This window comes from Opisthocomus hoazin, chromosome 8 (genome assembly GCF_030867145.1).
Source record: "Opisthocomus hoazin isolate bOpiHoa1 chromosome 8, bOpiHoa1.hap1, whole genome shotgun sequence".
Taxonomy (NCBI): domain Eukaryota; kingdom Metazoa; phylum Chordata; class Aves; order Opisthocomiformes; family Opisthocomidae; genus Opisthocomus; species Opisthocomus hoazin.
Genome location: NC_134421.1, coordinates 18,437,309 through 18,459,545, shown reverse-complemented (window position 1 = coordinate 18,459,545; position 22,237 = coordinate 18,437,309). Strand labels below are relative to the sequence as shown.

The 22,237-nt window shown below is 39.0% G+C and overlaps 1 protein-coding gene across 11 annotated transcripts in view; it reads left to right on the top strand.

Annotated features, from left to right (window-relative positions):
- ATF7IP (activating transcription factor 7 interacting protein) overlaps positions 1 to 22,237 on the top strand; it is a 127,865-nt gene that overhangs the window by 36,468 nt on the left and 69,160 nt on the right. Inside the window, exon 1 of one of the 11 annotated variants that reach the window (XM_075428281.1) lies at positions 17,526 to 17,554. The exons of the other annotated variants lie outside the window; for them this stretch is intronic. The gene's annotated coding sequence lies outside the window, so the exon portion shown is untranslated. Of the gene's footprint in view, positions 1 to 17,525; positions 17,555 to 22,237 lie in introns of those variants that run through there. 11 annotated transcript variants of the gene reach the window in all.

Here is a 22,237-nt window from a genome sequence, read left to right as displayed (position 1 = left end):
TACTGCATTCAAGAGGACTGTCGAGAGGACATTTTGCATGTAACTTTTTTTCTACTCTCTTCTTCAAGGACTTTTCTCTAAGAAATCGAGGAAACATAAAGATGGATTCTTTTTTGGTCATGGAGAAGATACCTTCAGACTACAGACTTTTAATTTCATTTCTTTGTTTGGAAGTCCACATTCCTTTGTAATATTAACAAAAAGCTGCAATTCACAGAAAATACTTCAGATTCCTAGTACTAGTGTTTTGCTACAGGTATGAATGTTGACGTTTGGTCATCCCACAACACAAAAGATAAACGCAACCTACTTAGCAGCTAGAGCGCCTTGTTCATAGAGACTAGTGATTGAAAGGTTAATCCAAGTAACATCACCCTTGTAACTAACCAGGTTTCTTTGAATAATTTTAATGATCTTTATGGTTTAACTGATCGTAGAAATCCCGTCTTCAAAGGGACCTATGTCAATATGAATTTGCGAGAAAAATGACTAATTGAAGGGAAGCTTTTTACTAAAGACATACTGCCAGAAGTATGATTTGTTGGACTTTTTCATGCAGCTGGATGAAGCAATATGCCAGACTTCAGAAGTCCTCCACAAAAGCACCTCTATGCAAAAATTCTTTTAGAGTGGATTGTATATAGACCAAAGAGAGTGTTAGAACATCAGCTGCAAGCATCCCGTCAAACTCTCTCTTGTCAAATGGGTGAAAAAATAATGCATACAACATATTAGCCATCCCTTACCCTTACCAAGACATTTGGGAAGAATACCTCCAGCTGGATATGGGCAGTCTAGCTAGATCATCTTTTAAAATCATGGAAATTCTTTTTCCCTGAAGATGCTTAAGAATGTTCTGGGAAATAAGGCCATCCAATTGGGCTGCCAAGGAATTCTGCCTTCCCATGAGAGAGTTCAGGTACTGACAGCGTAACAGTAGTGGGGTTTATATATTCATAGAAACAGGGCAGCACCAAGTCCTTGTTCTTTCGGAGAGCTGTTATGTCTGGATTTTGAAGCACAGTAGTGTTCTCAGATTGGTATTTTCAGGGGGTTATCCAGAAATGTCTCTAAAATATCTCTTTCCTTGAAGACTACAGTTCACGTGTGCCTCTTGATACAGAGGATCCCGAAACAAAAGACAGGTCATTAAATAGACTGAAAATTGGTCTTGCAGTTTCTGTGCATGCAGACTTACTAGTTCATTCCCAGTGTCTGTCTTGTTGATGTTGTTTGGCAGCATATCCCCCAGAAGGTTCCACCATTAAGTCCTGAACTAGAGTGACTTATATATGAAATAAAAATGGAAACCCTCTTTCTCTGCAGTGTTTCCTTTGTCAGTTTGATATTGCTTTGAAATCTTGTATGAATTTCATTTTTGATAGTGATACAAAACTCTCTAGTTGACTCCTTTGTATTAAGATTCATATTGCAAGGTGAGAAATGCAATAGCTGGATTATTTTTAGATAATATTTTTTTTATTCTGCATCCTTGAGACATCTGTGTAACAGTAGTCAAGCTTGTTGTCTCCTATTTCAAATGATTAGCTAAGCACTTGCTTTTTCTGCTGATCAATTTCAGGCTGTGATTTGAAGAGCTGTTGGCTGAAGTGCATGCATGGTTCCACTTACTTAGTATTTCGTAAAAATATAGCTAGTTACAGTTTTCCTCCCTAGAGCCTACACCGAATATTAGAGTTTCATTCTCATCTCTCTCTTAACCCAAAGGGAAATGTTACAGCATATAGTTCATATAACAGAACCCTGACTACAAGATAATCAGGAATACTTTGTGATGCTTAAATGCTACCTAATAAGGTCAGGGGAGGGTTTATGAGAATGGGGGTGTGTATGGACATAGACTAAACTATTTAAGATGGTGCTGCTTAGCAGTGGTGGTGCTTAATTCTGCTAGAGTTCTGGAAAACTCTTTGCCTCTTTTGAATACGATTATTGTATTCAAAGTGTGCAGAGTAACCGTGTGGGGCATATGATGCTGTCTTCTAAGGCAGCAGGAAGCCCTTCAGGGTTAGATGACAATCTGTGTGGGCAGTCTCTGAAGGAGCACTTACCTCATAGCAGTGTATCTGCAGAAATATGTTGACTGCATGGATTTTTGCAGTCTGTTTTCTTTTCCTGACACTGTGGAATTTGCCGCCTGATATCTGCATATTCGTTGAGTCACTGAAGGTTGTTTAGATTGGTCTTTCTCTGATAAGATACAAGGAGAACATGTATAGGCTCATGTGTGATATTCTTTGAGAGTGTTCAATCTCATTTATGGAGTATATGTATTGCAAGAGTAGAATAAATCTAGATAATATGCTAAATGCTCTGTGGTTTGAATTGTTTATTATTCTTGTTACTAGAAAGTCTCTACTCTGCTTACCTTAAGTGGAAAAACCAGAAATGAGAAAAGGCAAGACAGTTGCTAAAACTGAGTGGGGTTTCTGTAGCACTGTGGTGACTGTTTCTTGCCACATGCAAATATTCTAAGATATTTTATCTGTAGTAGATACACATAGATACTTAGAAAAGCATAGGAGAGAAGAGGCTTCCCCCCCCCCCCCCCCCCCATTTGGCTACTTCAGATTTTTGATGGCTTAATTTACAGAGTTGGTGAAAAAAGTCTTTATGGGAGAGGATCACCAAACCAGAACTGTATAGGCAGATTTCTGTATATAAACAGAAAGCATTCACTGGTCCATGAAAGATCTACTTGACTGTGTTTCATAAAACAGTTATGAAAAGCTCACTTTTTCATTTAGTATCTGATGTTACGCAATCAGTGCATTATAGGTCTTTGGAAAAGGAGAATGAGATGGGATTCTTAAAAGAGCTTTAGGTTCCAGTGAATATTCCCAAAATGGCAAATGTCAAAATTGAGGTGAAAGTAAGTAATGTTTCTTAACAACTGTGGTAGTCTCCGGAGGCCACAGATCTATACAGTGAGTGTTTACAGCAGCAGCAGTGCTACTGTAAAGTGAGCGTGTCTAAAGAAGCTGATTTTCCTCATGAGACTGAATAATGATTTCTTCCTCTTTCTGGTGAACCTTCAAACTACCTTTGTCAGGGATGGGAAACACCAACCTGGCAATAAAACTGGTTTTACAAATTGATGTTTACCAAGTGGTAAACAACACTTTCTGTAAAATCTTTTGGTATTATATTTTGTATTATAGTAGCAATAAACTGTAGTATTTCTCTTCCCTGACTTGACTTCAGAATTTGAGGCAGGATTATATTCGATTAATTGTACATAGGCTATAGTAGCAGAACTGGGAGGAAAAAAGTATTTTATTACATCCAAGGATAAATTGCTTTCAGTATTTTTCCTTGTAGCATCAGCCCTTATATCCTCTGTGACCCATGCAATGCTCCCTGCTGTACATTTATTCAGCTGTGTTGTGCATTCTTAGAGAAGTTCTGCCAGCCCTACTGGCAGCAACTTCATTTCTTCTTTCTTTCGCTTAAAGATTTCCTAGTGCAAATGCATTTTGAAATACACCTTCTTACTTATGCAAGTTGTGAACCGTTTTGAATATTTTTCTGAAATGAAATTTTGCAGGTGGAAAATTTAGATGAATAAATGGGAAGTGAAGGTTGATACCGATGTATGAAAACACAGTCTAAATTTGTGGAAATTCTAACAGTACTTACTTCAGTCAACTAGTTTTTGTATATGTGAGAATCTGAATTAAAAATGCATTGCGTGCACTTCTTCAAGTTCACCCTACCAAAAAAATTTCTGTTTGATGGGGACTTTAAAGTCGTTGTCAGTTGCTCAGTGTCTCCTAGTCTGGACTTCTCAAAATAATCATCCCTTCTACAATAGGATCTTTCAACCGTGCAGGGTACCTTGCCCTTGAAACAGAGACATTCATAGTAGTGTTTATTTTACACCTTGCTTGTCTACATTGTTACATAGGGTATTCCCAAATAAAACCAAATTCTGATGCATACTCTCTCCTTTCATTACTTCTGCTTCACCCTTAAATATTAAAACCACTGTCTTTATGACATACTTTGGATGCAAATAAACATGAAGAATTTTGTAAGATCCTATTAAATTTGGTATTCCTTGCACTGTTTTCAAGTATATTTCTCTATATTTTTATCAGCAGCATTTACTGAATGAATGTCAGAATAGTAAACAGTCAAAAAATGAACTCAATAAGAAGATGTAAAATTAAACTGTAATCACATTGGTTGACTAAAGAAATGGAAGACAAGTACTTGGAATTCGTATCTCAGGTCTGATAGAAGTCAAAAATACATTAGAAATTATGTTTCAGAAGCAAAGTCTTCCTTCAGTTGTAGCAATTTTTTTGCATGTGACCAGAGATGCCAAACAATTTGTTTTCCTGGAGGAAGGTGGCTAAAGATAAGTTCACTTCTGCTTATTTCAGTCTGATCATACTGTTTGCATATATTTTTCAGTTTCATATACAATAATTGTATTTAAAACCCTATGCAAGTAAAATTACATCCTTAAGTTCATAACCTAATTACCATCTTTCATACTTTTCTTACTGTAATCCAGCTGATCACATTTTCTCCAACCGTATATATCTATATAAATACAAAATACATAAAGTATATAAAATACATTTTTATATGTATGAGTGTAAATACATATATAACGTATTCAGAGGAGTACTTTTTTTTTTTAATATATTGGCTTATTTGTAGAAGTTTGTTTAGCTTGAAAGGTACCTCCTCAACTCGGAAGTTACTGCTCTCTTGCTGAAGATGTAACACTCTTTCAGAAGACCGATGGACTGGTCGTCTGTCCGCCTTTTAAAGGTCCTGTTTTAGAGGGTTTCTCAATATCTGGCAGCTAATGCTGATCTTTTGGTCATATAATCAGTCTTATGGCTAAATTCATGGAATAGCCCAGCTAGGAAGGGACCTCAAAACATCATCTGGTCGAGCCTTCCTTGGGAAAGGGAGCCTAGCTGACATTATCTAGCACCCTATCCAGTCACATCTTGAAAACCTCCAGCGATGAGAATATTGCTACATCTCTGGAGAGGATATTTCAGTGAATCATTGTTCTCACTGTAAAAAAAATTGTTTCTTACATTGAAACAAAAGTTCTTCCTTTTCATGATTCTTTACCCACCAACTGATCTCAGCCAAACATTAAAGGTATAGAAACCTTGAAGTTGGTTCCTGCAAGCTTTGAGAATTGCTAGCTGGATAGAAGCAGAAGGAATATCAAGTTAGTGTTCCTGCTGAAGTAGAAACAGAGGTCTTACACAGTAGCTTCTGTTCAGTAGCAGTCGGCTCATCAATTGGCACACGTATAACCTTGGACAAGCCAGAGGAGATGCTTTCTTTTCTCTCCTGGGAGAATTCCAAAGCCTATATTGACAAGAATGAGTTATGCACAACTGGAACAATCTCCTATTTTCATAGTTCTGTTTGTTATTTTTTAATGTGAAAAGATGCAGAAAAAATTTCCAGAGTTTCTGTGTATGCATGCTTTTTTGTCTGCTTATTGTTTTTTCTTACTCGTAACCACATTTTTAAGGTAGCTTGCAATGATGTCAACAGAAATAAAGCTTTTTCATTTTGCCTTTTTGTTCCAGATGACACCAGAGAATAGAAGTGTAAATGGTTGCATTGCACCTCTTGGAGTCACTATGCTCATTTTTGTGCTGCTTCTCTTTAGAACTGGATAGTACTGACTTGTCCAGAGAGGATGCTGTCCTGTAGTGAAAATTAAATCTCTGTGTTGGTGGCACTTGCACAGGTTATTTCAATTGTATTTCAGCTGTACTAAAAACAAATTTTGTTTGAAGGACAGAAGACTCAGTTTAGTTATCTGGGCATATCATGGAAAAAATAGAGACCAGTTCTTCTGGTTATTTCGACTAGAAGTTTCACTTGGAAAGGTACTAATGATCACACTCATCTTTCTGTATTTACACATTTAGTGTACTGGGGTTTTTTGTTTTCAGTGGTGATTTATCAGCTTGATCGTTTGCTAATAAAAACAAACCTAAGTAATTCGTTAATGTTACCAATTGTCATGCAGAATAAGTAGGAGCCTTCAATAATTGTAGGATAGCCTAGGAGCTAGGCTTCAAAAAAGCTTAAGTGCTAGGGGCATAGGAATTTACCCCTGCCCCCCTTCCCCAAGGTGAAATATTCTGAAAACATTTTGTTCATCTTAGGTTTCTATTATACGCAGGTACAAGGTGTTTATCAAATCAAGAAATGGCACAGGACTATGGCCAAATGCAGTCTTTGCTGTGTGTCCTTTGTGCATGAACTATATCAAATAAAATATCTGCCTAGTTTCATTGTATTTGTCAAAGCACCTTGGAGTACTGGACAGATTCAAAATAGAGGTTTAAGTGGTTGTGGTAATAGGCTACAAATGTAAATGTGGGCAAAAAAGGGTAGATGTCTCCCTTACTTCTTCAGATAACATCAGTTTTCTTTAGAAGAACCTAATCTAACGCAAGACCTGATCTTACAAACCATCAGTTTGGAATGTAACTAGTTTACTGGTGTTTTACTATTATTTTTAATCAAGACAAAGCATAAATGATGTAAAGGTAGGAGAGACTTGAGAGTCACAGATTGTGGGGTTTTTTTTCTTGTTGTGATTGGTTGTTAGGTTCTATTTCTAGGCTTTTAGTCTGATCTTGAGTAAGCCAGTTAGCATTCTTATGCTATGGCTCAGTTCTCTGTCAGTAAAGTAAGTGCAAGATACATGCACTCAATAGAGAGATAAGCCAGTCTTTGTTAGCAAAGTATTCATAGTGTGTTACACATAATAAAAGTAAATTTGACTGCTTGTTCGGTCTGTTCATAATTAAATTTTTTTTATAATGTAGTTAGAATTAAGTTTGCTGTCTCCTGTCTGTCTCTCTTTCTGTCCCTCCCTCCCTCCCACCGTGTTTTCACTTCCCCTGCATGAACTATGTGTTTTTCTTTCTCCAGTAGTTAAGTCTGGGAAACATTTGATGTTCTCCATGAAGCGTTTGTGAGAACAGAAAAGATAAACGGGTAAACCAGCTTTGTCTAAAATTGTTATTGGAGGGAAATTTTACTGGCTTTTTGTATGCATTAGAACTTATTTTCATCTGTTTAACAGCATTTTTGAATTGCTGTTGAAGTCATGCATAATTTATTTTCTGTACCTGGTTCCGGATTTGGTACTTCAGTGTTTGAAATTCTTCCTCAGGGATTCAAGGAGTGAATGCAATCAGTTGAGATCAGAATGATCATATCTAGAATATTTTTTGAAAATTATTTCAGTATTATATATGTGACAGAATTTCTGTGTGCCTTGTTCAAGATCAGTGTTTGATATCTGGGTTGAAGACAGGTGTGACTGCAGGTAACTGGCTAAAGGAGGGAGTCATCTAATCCAAACTGACTCACCAGTAGGTGTATTTGGAGTGCTGTGCTCCAAACTACTTCTATGTGTTACTGTTTGAAGTGTGCATCCACGAATGGTCAGATCGGTCATCAGATACTAAATCTCCTGAGACAGTAAAGTTGCATCAAATTTGAATGGCTGTAATTATAGGTGACTTTTGGCAATTTAGTACACTTGCATTATAGTTTGCTTAGGTTAGCTTCTTTGTTGTTCTGTGTATTTTTAAATGATCTTGGAAGTTACAAACTCTAGAAGTGATTTTAATCCCTAGATACTAAATGCTGGAAGGTACATTTTTTTTTTGTATTTAATGTGAAGTCATACTGTACTATGTAATTAAAAACCACAAATGTAAGCTGTCTTTACTACTTAATGAAGAGGTTTAGATGAGTAAAAACTCCCAGCTGTTTGGTGTATGCCAAGCAGAACTAGTGTTGGGGAGTTTTATTCTGTTATTTTTTTCCCTAATACGGTTTCTCAAGTTTTGGTGTGTGTGGTTTTTTTTATTTTCAGGAAAGAATAGGGCCAGGGAAATCAGTTTTCTACCTTATTAGCAAAAATGGGGGGGGGGGGGGGGTGCGACAGATGGACAGACATGGATGCGGGATGCTTTAATGCTGTCAGCCTCTGCTAAAGATTAGAATTTTTCTTTTGAGTTTTGGAGTAATCTGTGACCCCTTAAGGGGTTACTTTTCCCTTTTGGTCCTTGTCACAAATTACTCTCCTTCTTGATTATCAGATGCAGACACATGAATTTTGCAAATCATGTTTATGTAAGATGTAATTAGTTTTAGGCTAAGCCATTTCAAGCTTCAATAGTTATATTCCCTTAAGGATACTCTGGCACACTAGATGTGGATTTTTCTCAGCAGTCTGACCTTTTTAGTTGATGCAATACTCAACTTTGTGACGATGATACTTTGTGATTTTTTTGGGATAACTGAATACTAAGTAGAGCCATCCCAACTAACTCTGGGTTATAAATAAACTCTTCCTTAATTCATTTTCCTGGTATGTTTAAAATAGATACCAAGTCACTAAATTAACGGGTAATCCAAATAGATGAATGAGTAGAGAATTTCCACAGAAGATTTCTGCAGCTGAAATGTATGTAGCTCTGGCTTCCTGTGACCAGGAGAACCTGAGAATGTTATGCAATAAAGTTTGTCATCGAATTTAGAGCACCAAAGTAATGTTTAGTAATAATGTTCTTGATTACCATCAGGTGAGTTGGCAAAAATCTTGGTCTGTGTATACATTTATATAAGCCACCACAAATAATTTTTTTTTAAATAGAGTATAAAATGTTTGCACGTACTGCAGGATGTTCACTGAAATATTTTTAAATGGACAGGATAGTATGAATTTCCATATTTTCTGTACTAATACTCAAGTATTGAATTCATAATACCAAGTACAATCAACATTTGTTATCTGTAATTGAGTACATAAGTCTGTAAATATTTAAATAAAATGTCACGTTAGGAGCTTGGTATTGTTCATAGAGCAGAGGCAAATTTTGTCTCCCTTTATTCTTAATGCTATGTCCAAAAGTAGTGTCTGTTTCAGGGTCCTTCCACCACTGTGTAATCTAGTACAGTCAAAAACCAGGAGTTAAATTAGATCTTTAATCTGCTTCTTTACAGTCCTTTATTTTTGAAGCTTTCAAGAAATAACTGCGTATTATTATATATGTAATGAATATTATTGCACTATACTATTGCATTTATGTCAGAGGAGTAGTTACAAGCATTTAAAAACAATTTAGAAGACCTGTACTTGAAGATGTCAAATATATTTCATTGTGGGAACACACTCTTTGCCCTGTCCCTAAAAAGCCTGAATAATCAGATAAAACTGCCTGTGTGGGACACCTGTAGTGCTTTGTCAGCTTCTGGAAGGTCTGCCCGTTCATTACAGCAAGTCCTTTATGCGTACATTTACACCCAGAAAACCCAAGGCTGTTCTGTTGCATGTTCTGGTGAAGCAGCCCTGGAGTTCCTGTGGTTGTTTTGTCAGCCAGTTCAAGGAGCTGAGTTTTAACAAAGCACTGATCGTACTAAGTGTGTATCTGGAGGTTAAGCTCCCTTATCTAGCTCAGTGCTGTAGTTGTACAGGTAATGGAAGTGGGTATTGAAAGGCTGGCATGCAACACGCTAGTATTGGAAGCTGTTCTCTGTTCCCCCTTCTGCCACCTGTCTTTGTGCTGGCTTAAGTGTTAAAAGCAGCTGCATAGTTAATAGCATCAGACAACTGATCTGGGCTGAGGCTTTTTTTACTTGCTGGGCTGTTTTGTATTTGCTGGGTTAAACTAAAAGGTTAGCTTCAACATGGCTGAGGTCCTTGATCTGAATTGACATGCATTCTCACCAGTGCTTGCGTCTTATTCTCGCGTTATTTCATCCTTCATACACAAACTCAACTGCATGTTGTGTAATGTAGTATCAGCACACTTTAAGTAGAGCAGATGCAATTTTGTTATTAATGTTCATTCAAAAACATTGATAGGAAGAATATATTTTTTTTTTTAAGAACCAAGTACAAAAGGTTTTTCCCAATCAAGTGAGTGATTACTTTCAGGACATTCTTCTGATCCTCCTTTGCTTTTGTTAAAATATCTTTGTTTCTAAGAGTATATAACTGAGTTGATGTGAGCATATTGACATTAGGTGTAAGTCAGCATCTCGGAAATCAATAGGGCATATCGTGCTTTGCTGCTGATGCAGATAAATACAACTGTGCCACAGCTAGTGTGACGTTATTTCAAAATTTATACCTACTTGCATTGAATTTTAAAAGAGTGGAACGAAGATACTGATCAGAAAAGAGTGTCTTTTATATGGTAACAAATCTTCAGATGTTGCATTTGGTCTCAGAACAACACTGGCAAATGGAGTACAGTGAGATGGGCTTGTTCAGCCTGAAAAGAGAGGACTGAGAGGGGACCTTATAAATGTTTATAAATATCTCAAGGGTGGGTGTCAGGAGGATGGGGCCAGACTCTTTTCAGTGATGCCCAGCGACAGGACAGGGGGCAATGGGCACAAACTGAAGCACAGGAAGTTCCGTCTGAACATGAGGAAGAATTTCTTCCCTCTGAGGGTGATGAAGCCCTGGAACAGGCTGCCCAGGGAGGTTGTGGAGTCTCCTTCTCTGGAGATATTCAAGACCTGCCTGGATGAGGTCCTGTGCAGCCTGCTGTAGGTGACCCTGCTTTGGCAGGAGGGTTGGACTGGATGACCCACAGAGGTCCCTTCCAACCCCGAACATTCTGTGATTCTGTGATGTCTACTGACTGCAGCAAGTATAGTGAGAAAATGGGAGTATGTTGAAGCTTCTAGAAAAGAAGAATACAGCAAGAATCAATACAATTTCAGGTTCCTTTTTTGTCATCAAAACCCCTTTCAAAACTACTTCTGTTGTTCTCAGTGTTTATTTCCATTATTGGAGCTATATAACACATTTTGTGTTTGTCCCCCCCGCACACACTTTCTGCTTCCTGTTCCTCAGTCAGTTTAACAAAGAATTAATTTAAGTGTGGCAGGCTGTGTCTGCAGAGCTTGTTCTAAGCCTGTTTAAGTTGAAGAATCAATGTATGCTATGGTTGCTTACGTGTTTGATTATGAAATGTTTAAAGTGCGGTTTGGGTTATACCTCAGATAATTCTTCTTACAAGTCTTTACAAGTTTGAGACACGTAACAAATCTTTGCCCAGCAGCAAATACAGAAAAATAATTGTCTGCCCACTGACCCACGAGAATTTAATCTGCCGCTGTACACTTTTAGAAGGGTAAATAAATCTTACTCTCTTGTATACTTGGTATAATAAGAAGTCGACTGCCCTTGAGAGTGACTGCTTATCATTGTAAAAACATGAATTACCGGAATTGTCTAGGGTTCTTGCCATATTAATACAGTGGGTTACCAGCACTGAAAACATGCTTTTTCTTTTTTTTCTCTTGTATCTAGTAATGAATAGAATATTAGGTTATTAAGTTTGTTTTTCAGTTCCATCCTTTCCCAACATTATTTTCTTCTGGAAAACATTTAGCCACTGATTAATGAATAACTGTCTTGTGAGCAGGGGGGCACAGTTGCTACTAAAATCTATTAGCAGGAGCTGACTAATATCTATGGGAGTAAGTTACCTTTCCTTAAAAAAGAATGTTTGTGAAAAATAGTTCTAACAGTAGGTACAGGTAATAAAGTTTTGGTAAATTGTAGCTTTTACAAGAAACTCTTTTCCTGGTTTTTGGTTTGGGTTTTGTTCGTGGTTGGTGTTTTTTTTTTTTCCTTCTAATGTTATTCTGAAGATTTCCCATATACAAACTTTTGTCTTTTTTCACTTTAACCTTCCTCTTGGGATTTCTGGTTAATTTTTTTTTTCTGGTTTTGTTGAGTCATTCAAAAGCTGTCAACTGTTGTCAGTGGTCACTCTGTGACTGCGTTGGCCATTTTTCTTCCTTCTCTCCTTACTGAATTGCGATAGCCTTGTAGAAAATACATTTTTACCTACCAGAGGTGCTTATGTATACCACGGGTATCAGATGGTGCCTTTCAGGCTGCCAAAGACCTGGGTTAGGCAGCCATACATGTGCCGTGTGCTTTGGGTGCTGTTCTCATCCATCTCGCAATGTTGGCCTTCACCTGCCTTTAACCAGTTCCATGAAACAGAAACCTGGGGGCAGATGTGGTGGAGAGAAAAGTGTGGAAACCACTTGCTTCTGCTGCAGTCGGAAGAGTTTGTACTGTCAGTGCGGTAGTACTGCGGTGTAGATGATAACCATTTTGTAGGTTGAAAATGATAAAATGCTGTACATGTAGATCATTGCTGAAGTTAGTCATAATAGAACGTGTATTTACATAATCATTTTTAAATTATGTGCTTTGCTTTACTTAACCCAAGTTGTATTTAATATTTATTCTCAAGATGCTGTGTCTACTTAGGGAGTGTCTTATCTTGGTTCGGCCTGCTTGCCTTTCCAAGTCCCATGCTGTCTTTAGTTTGAGTGCAGGAATTGTGCAGGTGTGACTTAAGAAGGGGTAACTCAGGAGCCAAAAAGAAGCCTGTAACCTCAGATGTAAGAGTTCACATTTAATGAGGATTCAGTGACGTCTGTTGTGATGACTCAGTTTTCGTGTCACCAGACTGGTATGGGAAGTTAAATAGAGCAACAAAGATGGTTTCTGTTTCTGCTTGCTTAGAAATTAAGGTGAGAAAGACAACGTGCAGACTACAATAGCTTATGTTTTGATTTGAAAAGAGAATGACTTCAGAAATTATTTATTTCTATTTTAAAAACAAAACCCACCAAACCACACAAAAAACAGAGTTAGGTGTGCCACGCCCCCGCATAACGCCTCTGCTTTCACCACAGAAGTTGCAGGCTGGGCATCCCGTCGTTCCTCGTGTTTGCAGCGCGGCTGCTCCTCCGCGCCTCCTCGGCAGCATCGCGCGTGCACGTTGCGGGCAGAAGAGGACCCGCACGGTGTGTTCTCATATGATGGGCTACGTCACCATCGGGGCGGCTCTCTGTCCCGCCCCATCTTGGTGATAGCCAGGGTGCCCGTTCTATTTTTAGCCAGTTGCCGGGCGGATTTGCACAGGCTTCCGGGGTGGCTCCGCCTCCCGGTTGCGGATTGGTTTATGCAAAGCAGCCTTCCTGCAGCCAATCCCAAGCAGGTATGCAAATTTCCCGCAGTCACCAGCCATCAGGCAGGGGAGGTTCGGCTGCACCGGCACCGGTGGGAGGACGAGATGACTGCACGGGCTCCCTCCGACACTCACAGAAGGAAAAAATCCATCGTTTCATGTGTAGATAGTCTAATAAACACCCTGCCCCCAAAATACGAGGATTGAGAGGTCCCTACCAGGCTTCAGTTAGATGAAATTCTGAAACAGGTGGTTCCTTCACATACCGAAGCCCTGCCGCCTCCAATCCGAGGTGATGCCCTGGGTGGGAGTTCCGCAGGGGCTTCCATGTGTGGAAGGGCTGGTCTGAGCAAGGAACAAGCAAGAAAGGCAGTGGGTGCACTGCTCCTGAGAAAGGATATCTTCCCTAGAGGAAATACTGATAACACTTTCCCACAGCCAGCTAATCAACCGCTACTTTAGTTCTACTTTAAATTGTTGGGGTTTTGTTCCTGTGAAAATATAATCCTTGTAAAAAAAAAAAAAAAAAAACTGCTAAAAGGTGCTTGTATATATGACAAATGCTTAATAACATTTTAATGCAGCATCACCTTTTTTGTTGCAAGTTTTCTTTTCGCTTCTGTTTCCTCTGGCGTTTGAGAAGTGACCTCAGGGGACCGCTGATAGCATCAGACAGCTTGCCTCTGAAGTCTGATGTCACCAAATTGCAGGTGTTTGAAAGCTGAGGTTACATCAGTACAGTTAGTTGTATATGTAATATGTGAACTAGTTTAGAAAATACTTTACAGAATGTTAAGGGTAGATATATCAATTTTTTCATTAGAATAGTGCTATTCTGCATTTTATCTAATAGAGGACATGTAGAGAGATCTGCCTTAAAACGATGCAGTTCTGCATACATTAATGATACCTTCTTACAGCTGTAGCCTGTTGAATTTTCACTTGAAGTTTCACTTATAAAAGGAAAAAAGACTGTATTTTATAATGCATAGAAAAGCCTAAACATGAACAGAACAGCTTGCCTTTTTTTAAAAGGATTTTTTTTTCATGGAGTTCCTCATATTTTTTTGGCCTGCATGTACATGAACAATTGATTCAGGTTGTTCAGGTTTTAAGTTTGGACTATCAGAAGTTGGATAAGTAAGTTTTTAATTGTAGATGAGTTCTGTCAGTTAGTGTCCACTTCTATGGAATTATTAGCTCCTCCTCGTTTAAGGATAATGGTAACTGTTAATCCTGTGCCAAAGATGGAACTGCAGTATAACGTTTAAACTGTGTATGATAAAAATATTCCACAAGCATATCTTAAAATGCACAAATTCAACCTTTATATAAAACTTTAGTAAATCCATTTTTTACAGAAACAAAATATACATAGTGCTTTAGCTTGTACTAAAAAATCAATCTGTAAGAAAGCTGAATTTTGCTGTTACAGGTATTTCGAACAGTGATACTTGTTTAGTGTTTGGAGACCTCACAGCTGAATTGAAAGCTTATGTTTTGAGTTGTTCATAAAAGTTGGAATATCTAACACTTGTGGGAAGTAGGAAAACACAGTATCTACCACTGTTACTCTGGCTGAGTTCCACTCAAGCAGATTTACTGGTTTAATGACCTAAATGGCTGTTAAAATTTAGTTCACAGAAAAAGAGAACTCTTTGAGAATGAGCTGAAGCTTCATGTGCTAAAGAGTGCGTGTTTCTAAGGGGCTTGAGTAGCTTGTATAAGGCTAACGGGAGTATATATTTTAATTAAAAGTTGTCTAGGAAAGATTCTTGCTTGTTTTCCATTCTTCCATCTTCAAAAGTATGCATTTGATGTGTTATCAAGGCATAAAATGATAAACCATGTAAGGACAATCCTGCAAAACCACCAGCAGATGAAAGATCTTAGTTTACAGTCCATTCCATGAGGAATCCATTTTTGCCACTAGGCATGGCAGACTCATCGGAAATGGCCTGTAACTAGTGATGACCCCCAGGGGTCAGTACTCGGCCCAGTCTTGTTCAACTTATTCATCAGTGACTTGGATGAAGAGTTGGAATGTACCCTCAGCAACTCTGCTGATGACACAAAGCTGGGAGGAGATGTGGATACACCGGAAGGCTGTGCTGCCATGCAGTGAAACCTGGACAAGCTGGAGAGTTGGGCGCAGAGGAACCTGATGAGGTTCAACAAGGGCAAATGCAGGGTCCTGCACCTGGGGAGGAACAACCCAGTGCACCAGTACAGGCTTGGGGAGGACCTGCTGGAGAGCAGCTCTGCAGAGAGGGACCTGGGTGTCCTGGTGGACGACAGGTTAACCATGAGCCAGCAGTGTGCCCTGGCTGCCAAGAAGGCTAATGGAATCCTGGGATGCATCAAGAAGAGTGTGGCCAGCAGGTCGAGGGAGGTTCTCGTCCCCTTCTACTCTGCCCTAGTGAGGCCTCATCTGGAGTACTGTGTCCAGTTCTGGGCTCCCCAGTTCAAGAAAGATGATGAGGAGCTACTGGAGAGAGTCCAGCGGAGGGCTACAAGGATGATGAGGGGACTGGAGCATCTCTCCTACGAGGCAAGGCTGAGGGAGCTGGGCTTGTTTAACCTCAAGAAGAGAAGGCTGCGAGGGGACCTAATAAATGCTTATAAATATCTGAAGGGTGGGTGTCAGGAGGATGGGGCCAGACTCTTTTCAGTGGTGCCCAGCGACAGGACAAGGGGCAATGGGCACAAACTGAGGCACAGGAAGTTCCGTCTGAACATGAGGAAGAACTTCTTCCCTCTGAGGGTGACGGAGCACTGGAACAGGTTGCCCAGGGAGGTTGTGGAGTCTCCTTCTCTGGAGATACTCAAGACCTGCCTGGACAAGGTCCTGTGCAGCCTGCTGTAGGTGACCCTGCTTTGGCAGGAGGGTTGGACTGGATGACCCGTAGAGGTCCCTTCCAACCCCTAGCATTCTGTGATTCTGTGAAAAGAACTCTAAAAATACTAATTTAGTATGCGAAACAGGTTGATGGGCCAAAGTCAAAGGCGGTATTATCCTCTGGATGTAGAGAAGACACAGGACAACTGCTGAATTCACTGTGACGCCAAAGTGACAGTAACGTCAACTTCAAGTTTGTAAATGAAGCTGTCGATCAAGTACAGTACGCAAGACCATACAACCTGTTTGTACTGTGAATTTACTCTGGTTTACCAAGCTGGTAACCATACATTTGGGTGTTTTTCTTAGGTGTAGATACATGTGTGGACTTCTACTGAACTGGTTCTTCAAAAGGCAGTTTGCAAGGGAGGGGAAGAACGGCATCTACTTTCAAGGCAGAAGTCATGCTGTACCTGTGAAAAAGCACTGATTTTGATGCTTCTGTTGGGACGCCAGAAGAGCATGGCCGCTGCATGGTACCTGAAGAAGGAAAAGGTTGTCAGCTGCCATACTTGGACGCAGGCTGGATCTCAGTGGTTTTTTTGCTTCAACATTTAACATCACAGAAATTCAGTAGCCATAAAACAGCTTAAAAAGGCTCCTGCACATGAAACACCACATCTTCATAGCGGCTGCAGGCCCCCTGGGTGCTGCACTCGCGGCTTAGCGCTCTTCTGCAGCTCCAGGTCTCAAACGGAAACGCCTGGACTTTTTCTGGTGTCATTGACCAGCTCGTTGGAAGGTACTGTTACATTAACGCAAACCTGCTCGCCTGCGCCGTGAGCCCCTCTGTTCTTGTTCATGCCCTGGCCGACCTCTTGCCGACGGCCTCGTGGGGAGTTTGTTGCTGGGTAGAATTTACGTAGCTGTTGTCTGATTGGCTGCCGCGCAGCTGCTCCTTCCAGCCAACCGGATAGGGGGCTCGAGTGCTGTTCCCCTGCGGTGCCCAGGTGAGGGCTGCGGGCGGCCGCGAACCCCGGGGAGGGGGTGCCAAGGGGCTGGGGCCGCAGTGGGCTCCCCCTCCGGGTGCGCTTGCAAAAGTACAGGGCTCTGCTGCTGGGGTGAATGCTGCTTGGCTCTTAAACAGCGAGCTGGAGGTTAAAAACGGAGGGAAAAATAGAAGCTGAAGGGTTTTTTTAATTGCAGTCGGCCTTGTTTTGCTACTTGTGCACTAGGTGAAATAGGACAGGATGGTGATGTAATTTTTTCTTAGAAAATGGCATATTCTTCTTTCAGTTTGTTCAGCCAACGCTAACATAATTTAGGCTAAAAGGGAGGAAAAAATCAAATCATCTGTGGTGTGCTAGAAGAAATATTTGCACTGATGTTCTCTGTTTTGTTTATTACAATTTAAAATAAATGCATGGCTGTATGTGGATCTCTGTAGGCTCATGGCGTGTATCTTGCATTCAGTCAGAGAAGTAGACTTGTATTAGTGGTAGAAAAATAATTGGCTCGTTATTTCAGTGCATGTTCTGTAAGAATGATCACAAAGGGTAATTTTTTTCTTCTTTAAGAGTTTTCCAATTTCTGATAATTTGTATCAACATTGCTGTAGAGGATTTCAACTGAAAACTGCTTTTCATGAACCACTGCTTAAAAGGTAGGTTCTATTCACCGCTTTCATTCTGTGGGCCTCTCTATCTAGAAAAAAATACTCCTGACCATTTGGTGCCTCACTTTCCTTCATTTGGCTATGCTGCCTTTTAATTAGACTTGCATATGTGAGCGCGGATTTTCATGAACAAAGGATTTACTTTCTCCATGCAGTTCTTGTGCTTTGGCAAAGGTCTTGTGACTGGTGCTTTTGGCTAGCACTGTGCGCACTCCAGGAATGCTGTGCCAGTGCTGTTCTAGACTGATGATATTATGCAGACCCCATTGTGCACTATTGTTTAGATTCCCGCTTCCCCCTCTCACCACCCCTCCCCATGTTTCCATGACCTTCTCTTTGTCTGCTGCCTGTTACCAGGCAGGATTCAGGCAGCGGCGTGCTGATTGGCTGATGTTTCGAGCAGCTCTTGGGCTGCTCGTATGAGCACACGATTATAGGCTAATCCAGAGCAGCTAAGATGATACCCTCCTTTCGTGCTTAGAGCTGTGATCTCTCTGCAGGCTAATAATAATAAAAATACAAGGAAGTAGAAGGAAAATTTTTTAATTGGCTGAGAGAGGAGTCCTTCACACATTCCTAGCTGCACTGGCACGTTTTGGTTTTGCCATGCAGCTTGCATTTGGTCATAAGAAAGAAATCTCCAAATATTATTGGAGGGAGGTGCCTAATGGTGTGTTTGTGACTCTCATGCTGAAGTATATATGACTTTCAAGCTTAAAATGGAGAAGAGAATTTTCAGAAATTATGTCTAGACAAAGATATACAATGTTTGTGTGTTGGCGTTTCAAAATGGATTATTGTATTTCAAAAATAAAAAAACACAAGCAACCGAAAACCTATCACCTTATTTAAAACATTTAACCCTTACACACTTAGCTCTAAATGGAGGAGTCATTTTATGCTATCCTGTACAAATACCTTTCTTTGAAATAAAAGGTGCCCCTCTGTTGGCTTGGTGCCTGAGCCGCTCATTTCCTTCTTGCGATTTGGGCACACGATGGGTAAAAACTGAAAATACCCAGGCATCAGGTGAGGGAAGTGCATAGCAAATGTAGCAAAACTTTGCGTTGATTGTTAAGTACAGAGGCAGACTACCAACATTTGTTTAGAACACTAATAGTTCTAAATGTTTTAATTGTGCAAGACTGAAATCACGTAACCTGCTCTGGAGTTGCTTGCGGAAGGGCAACCTCCTTACCCTCTTTGAAAGACTGCAAGGCAGTGCTTATCGGATGAATGCTGATTGGTTTGCCCCGGTATGACCAAACCTGTCTGGACTGGTTACCGAGGTATTTGTTTCTTCTTTTGCTCGGTACTCACATGAGATCTGTTACTTGGCTGCAGTGTGCTCCCTTGTGGGTATGGCTGGGAACGCTTTAAGGCTGGTCTGCAGTGATAGATGATATTTAGCTGTTAACCAGCTTTTAGTGTTCATCTTTTGATCTCATCTATGCTTGTAATTTTGTCACTTATGGTAGCTTTTATTGGATATTCTTTGGTTGCAAAAGATTATGGGCTTGAGCTGAAAATATGCATGAGTTGCTCTAATAAGCGTCTAACAGTGGAATTTTATGAGAAGCCTTTTTTTTCATACAGGTTCACTGTAGAACTGTACAAAAGCTTTGTTTTTACACTAGATTTTGGATAATAACCTAAGATATAAAGTAAGCATGATTTTAAAATATATTAGAAATTCAAGCTTGTTCATTCAGTATTTTTAAAGAAAAAAGTAAGAATGCATAAATATAAAGGTATTCTGATGTTTGATTTTTTTAAGGCTGCTATTCTTGGCAATTTTAAAAAGGAGTACTCGTCATTTTACTCTGTATTTACTGTATTTCATGTTAAAAATAAGAATGAAAGACTGCTTAGATGATTAAGGAAACTACAGCAGAAAATATTAATTTAAGTTATGTTTTGTGATTACTCAAGTTATCTGCTTATGAATTTGGTATTAAGTCATCTGTAAACATTTTATTAATCTATTAGTATGTCTTTTGGTCATAGGATGAGTAGAACTGTGGATTTTGTAACATAAGAACTTTTGAATTCTAGGCAAGGCTTATGAAAGAAAGCATTGTAGTCCAGGAGATCAAACTACTTGTCTGTCTCAATTTTGATACAAAGGCCCTGTATCTTTGCACTGCATTAACAGAAGACTCTCATTAGCTGGTCACCTGTTAGGAGCTCTTGGAGTTGTTCAAGGTTAGCCAAGCCTGAAATTTTCTATTTTTTTCCAAATTGGCTCTGCAAGATATACATCTGTAAGAGTATGCTTGTCGGTTATAGAGGATTACATGCGTGGAACGTGAGTATGATGATCAGTACTCTATTACATGACAGTCTGACATATGCTTTTATTGTGATGTGGAAAAACATGCTTTATATTCTGAGTTCTTGGGAAGAAGGAAGGGATGTGCTTTCAAAAACTGCACAAGCACTTCTGAAATACTAAGGAGTTTTTATGTATTTCTCCTAACTTCGTGACTAGAATTACTGTGTTACATGCATTCTCTTCTGGAGGAATATGAAGATGCCGTGTTTAACATGTAGACAGCTCTGGAGGGGCATTAATAGTTCACTTAGGGTTCATATTTCATGTCACTGGAAATGGTTGTGTGATGAGAACATTTTCTGAAATCAAGTAAACTGATAGTTTCAGATCAGTGTTTCTATAGGTATTGTTTTTTGCTCCCACTAGTGGCGGTGCAGTAATAGACAATCCTGTTCAGAAAATCTAATTCAGACTGGCAAAAATTCATGTCTTAATGGTATTGCTAAGAGTCTGTAGATAGAGTTGATACAATCTTCTGTGAAGATTTGCTCATCTGTTCATTAGGTGTGAACTGAAGGGTATTTAAGCATGATCAGTTACTCAAATGTGAGGATTCTAGATTGTCATGCAGAAAAGGTAGTCTCAGTGTTATGTTAATAGGAAATGCAAAATGGGGAAAAAAGGTGTGGGGTTTTTTATCATACTGCTTTTTTAATTCAGCCATATTTTTGTCAGGTCGTACTAATGAAGTGTAAAAGAAGCGTTATAATTGTGAATTATGGTATGTTGTGATTGCAAGGTTTGGAATTTTTCTTGGTAGTTGAATTCATATTGTACCTTAGAATATACATTCATATCTTACCATAGAATATTCTAGATAGTTAGTGCATAAATGTCAGGTAATATCCCTCATAAACAAGCTGTTCCAAGTAAACTAGGAAGGATTGAGCAGAGGAATACCAAAATGATAGAAGCCTAAAGCATGTGACCCACAATGAGACACTGAGGGACCTTGTCAACTTTAATCTGCTGAAGAGAAGGCTAAAGGGCAACCTTATGGCTGCCTAAATAAAACTTGTGGGCAGGGTTGGTTACAAAGAGGGTGGAGCTAAACTGTTGCTTAAAGGGCTGTGGAATCTGTTTTGTGAATTTTATGACTTCATTGTCCAACACAATCGCTGATCTGAGCTAGTGTTGGTGATAGTCCTGCTTTTTTTAATCAAAAAAATTCTACACCCCACTTGAAAAAAACAAAATGCAGTTTATTAGTGAATTTGTCAGCTCTGTAAATTAAAGCGGACTGGGAGAAGAGGCAAAATGAAATGTACTAAATATATAAAGTGCATCCTTTGTGTAATATTTCTGCTGTATCAATGATATAAACGTTTGCTTATCTGGTGCTTGTGGGGGAAACAAAATAAAATTCATATAGAGACAACTGCCTGGATTATTTTCTTTCTTCCTTCTATTTGCTGTAATATCTTTTAACCACTGTTACCCGATTTTCACATGTTCTGAGAAACTTAAGAAAAGGCATATTCTAGACAGGAGTGACTTAATAGTGTAGTAGTTTCAGTACAGCTAAAATTATTAGTATCAGCTGATTCAAGATCTTGGTTGCTGGGTTTCATTTAGGATATGAAAGTTTCTTAACTGCTTTCTGCTTCTGAACAATATTATCTAATCCTTTAAAACTGGATCCTGAAATAAGACTACATGGGGAGAAAAAAAATACAGTTTAAAAAACCTATGGATTTTGTTTGTTTGTTTTGTTTAATGGAAAAAATGAAGTAAGATTTTGTTTTTCAACAAAATTATTTTTACTTCCTATGTAATGCTGGATTTAACTCCATTTCTTGATTTGATAAAGTAGATTTTCAAACATTTTTCTTAATTTTTTAATGTATTGTTCTTTTTCTTAATATTTGCATGGGTGGATATAATGAATAAAATTATATAGAGAGCAAAAACATCAGTTTTCCTTGAAAAATGAAATTTTTTCTAAAAAGAGCAACAAAACCTGTAGTTTTTGTGAGCACAAATGGCCTTTGTAAAATATTATTGAAGATGGATGAAGGTGCTCTAAAAACAAAGTTCAGTTAACTATTGTATAAATATGGAGATTGAAGGTCTACTTTATCTATACAGAAGAAGAAATTGTCTTAATGTCACATTCAGAAATTCTTTCAATGTATTGAAGTTTTCTTAAAAGTCACTTCATATAAAATTTCTCATTTACCCCAGTTGTTAATTCTATTTGAAACCCATGAAATTACATAGTTTAGAAAGATAAAATAAATGTAAACTCGTGGACCAAGAATAGGTCTTACTTTTTTATAAGAAGAGAGGCTGCAGGTTCTTGTATTAGCACAATATCTGTTTCTAGCTAGAAAACC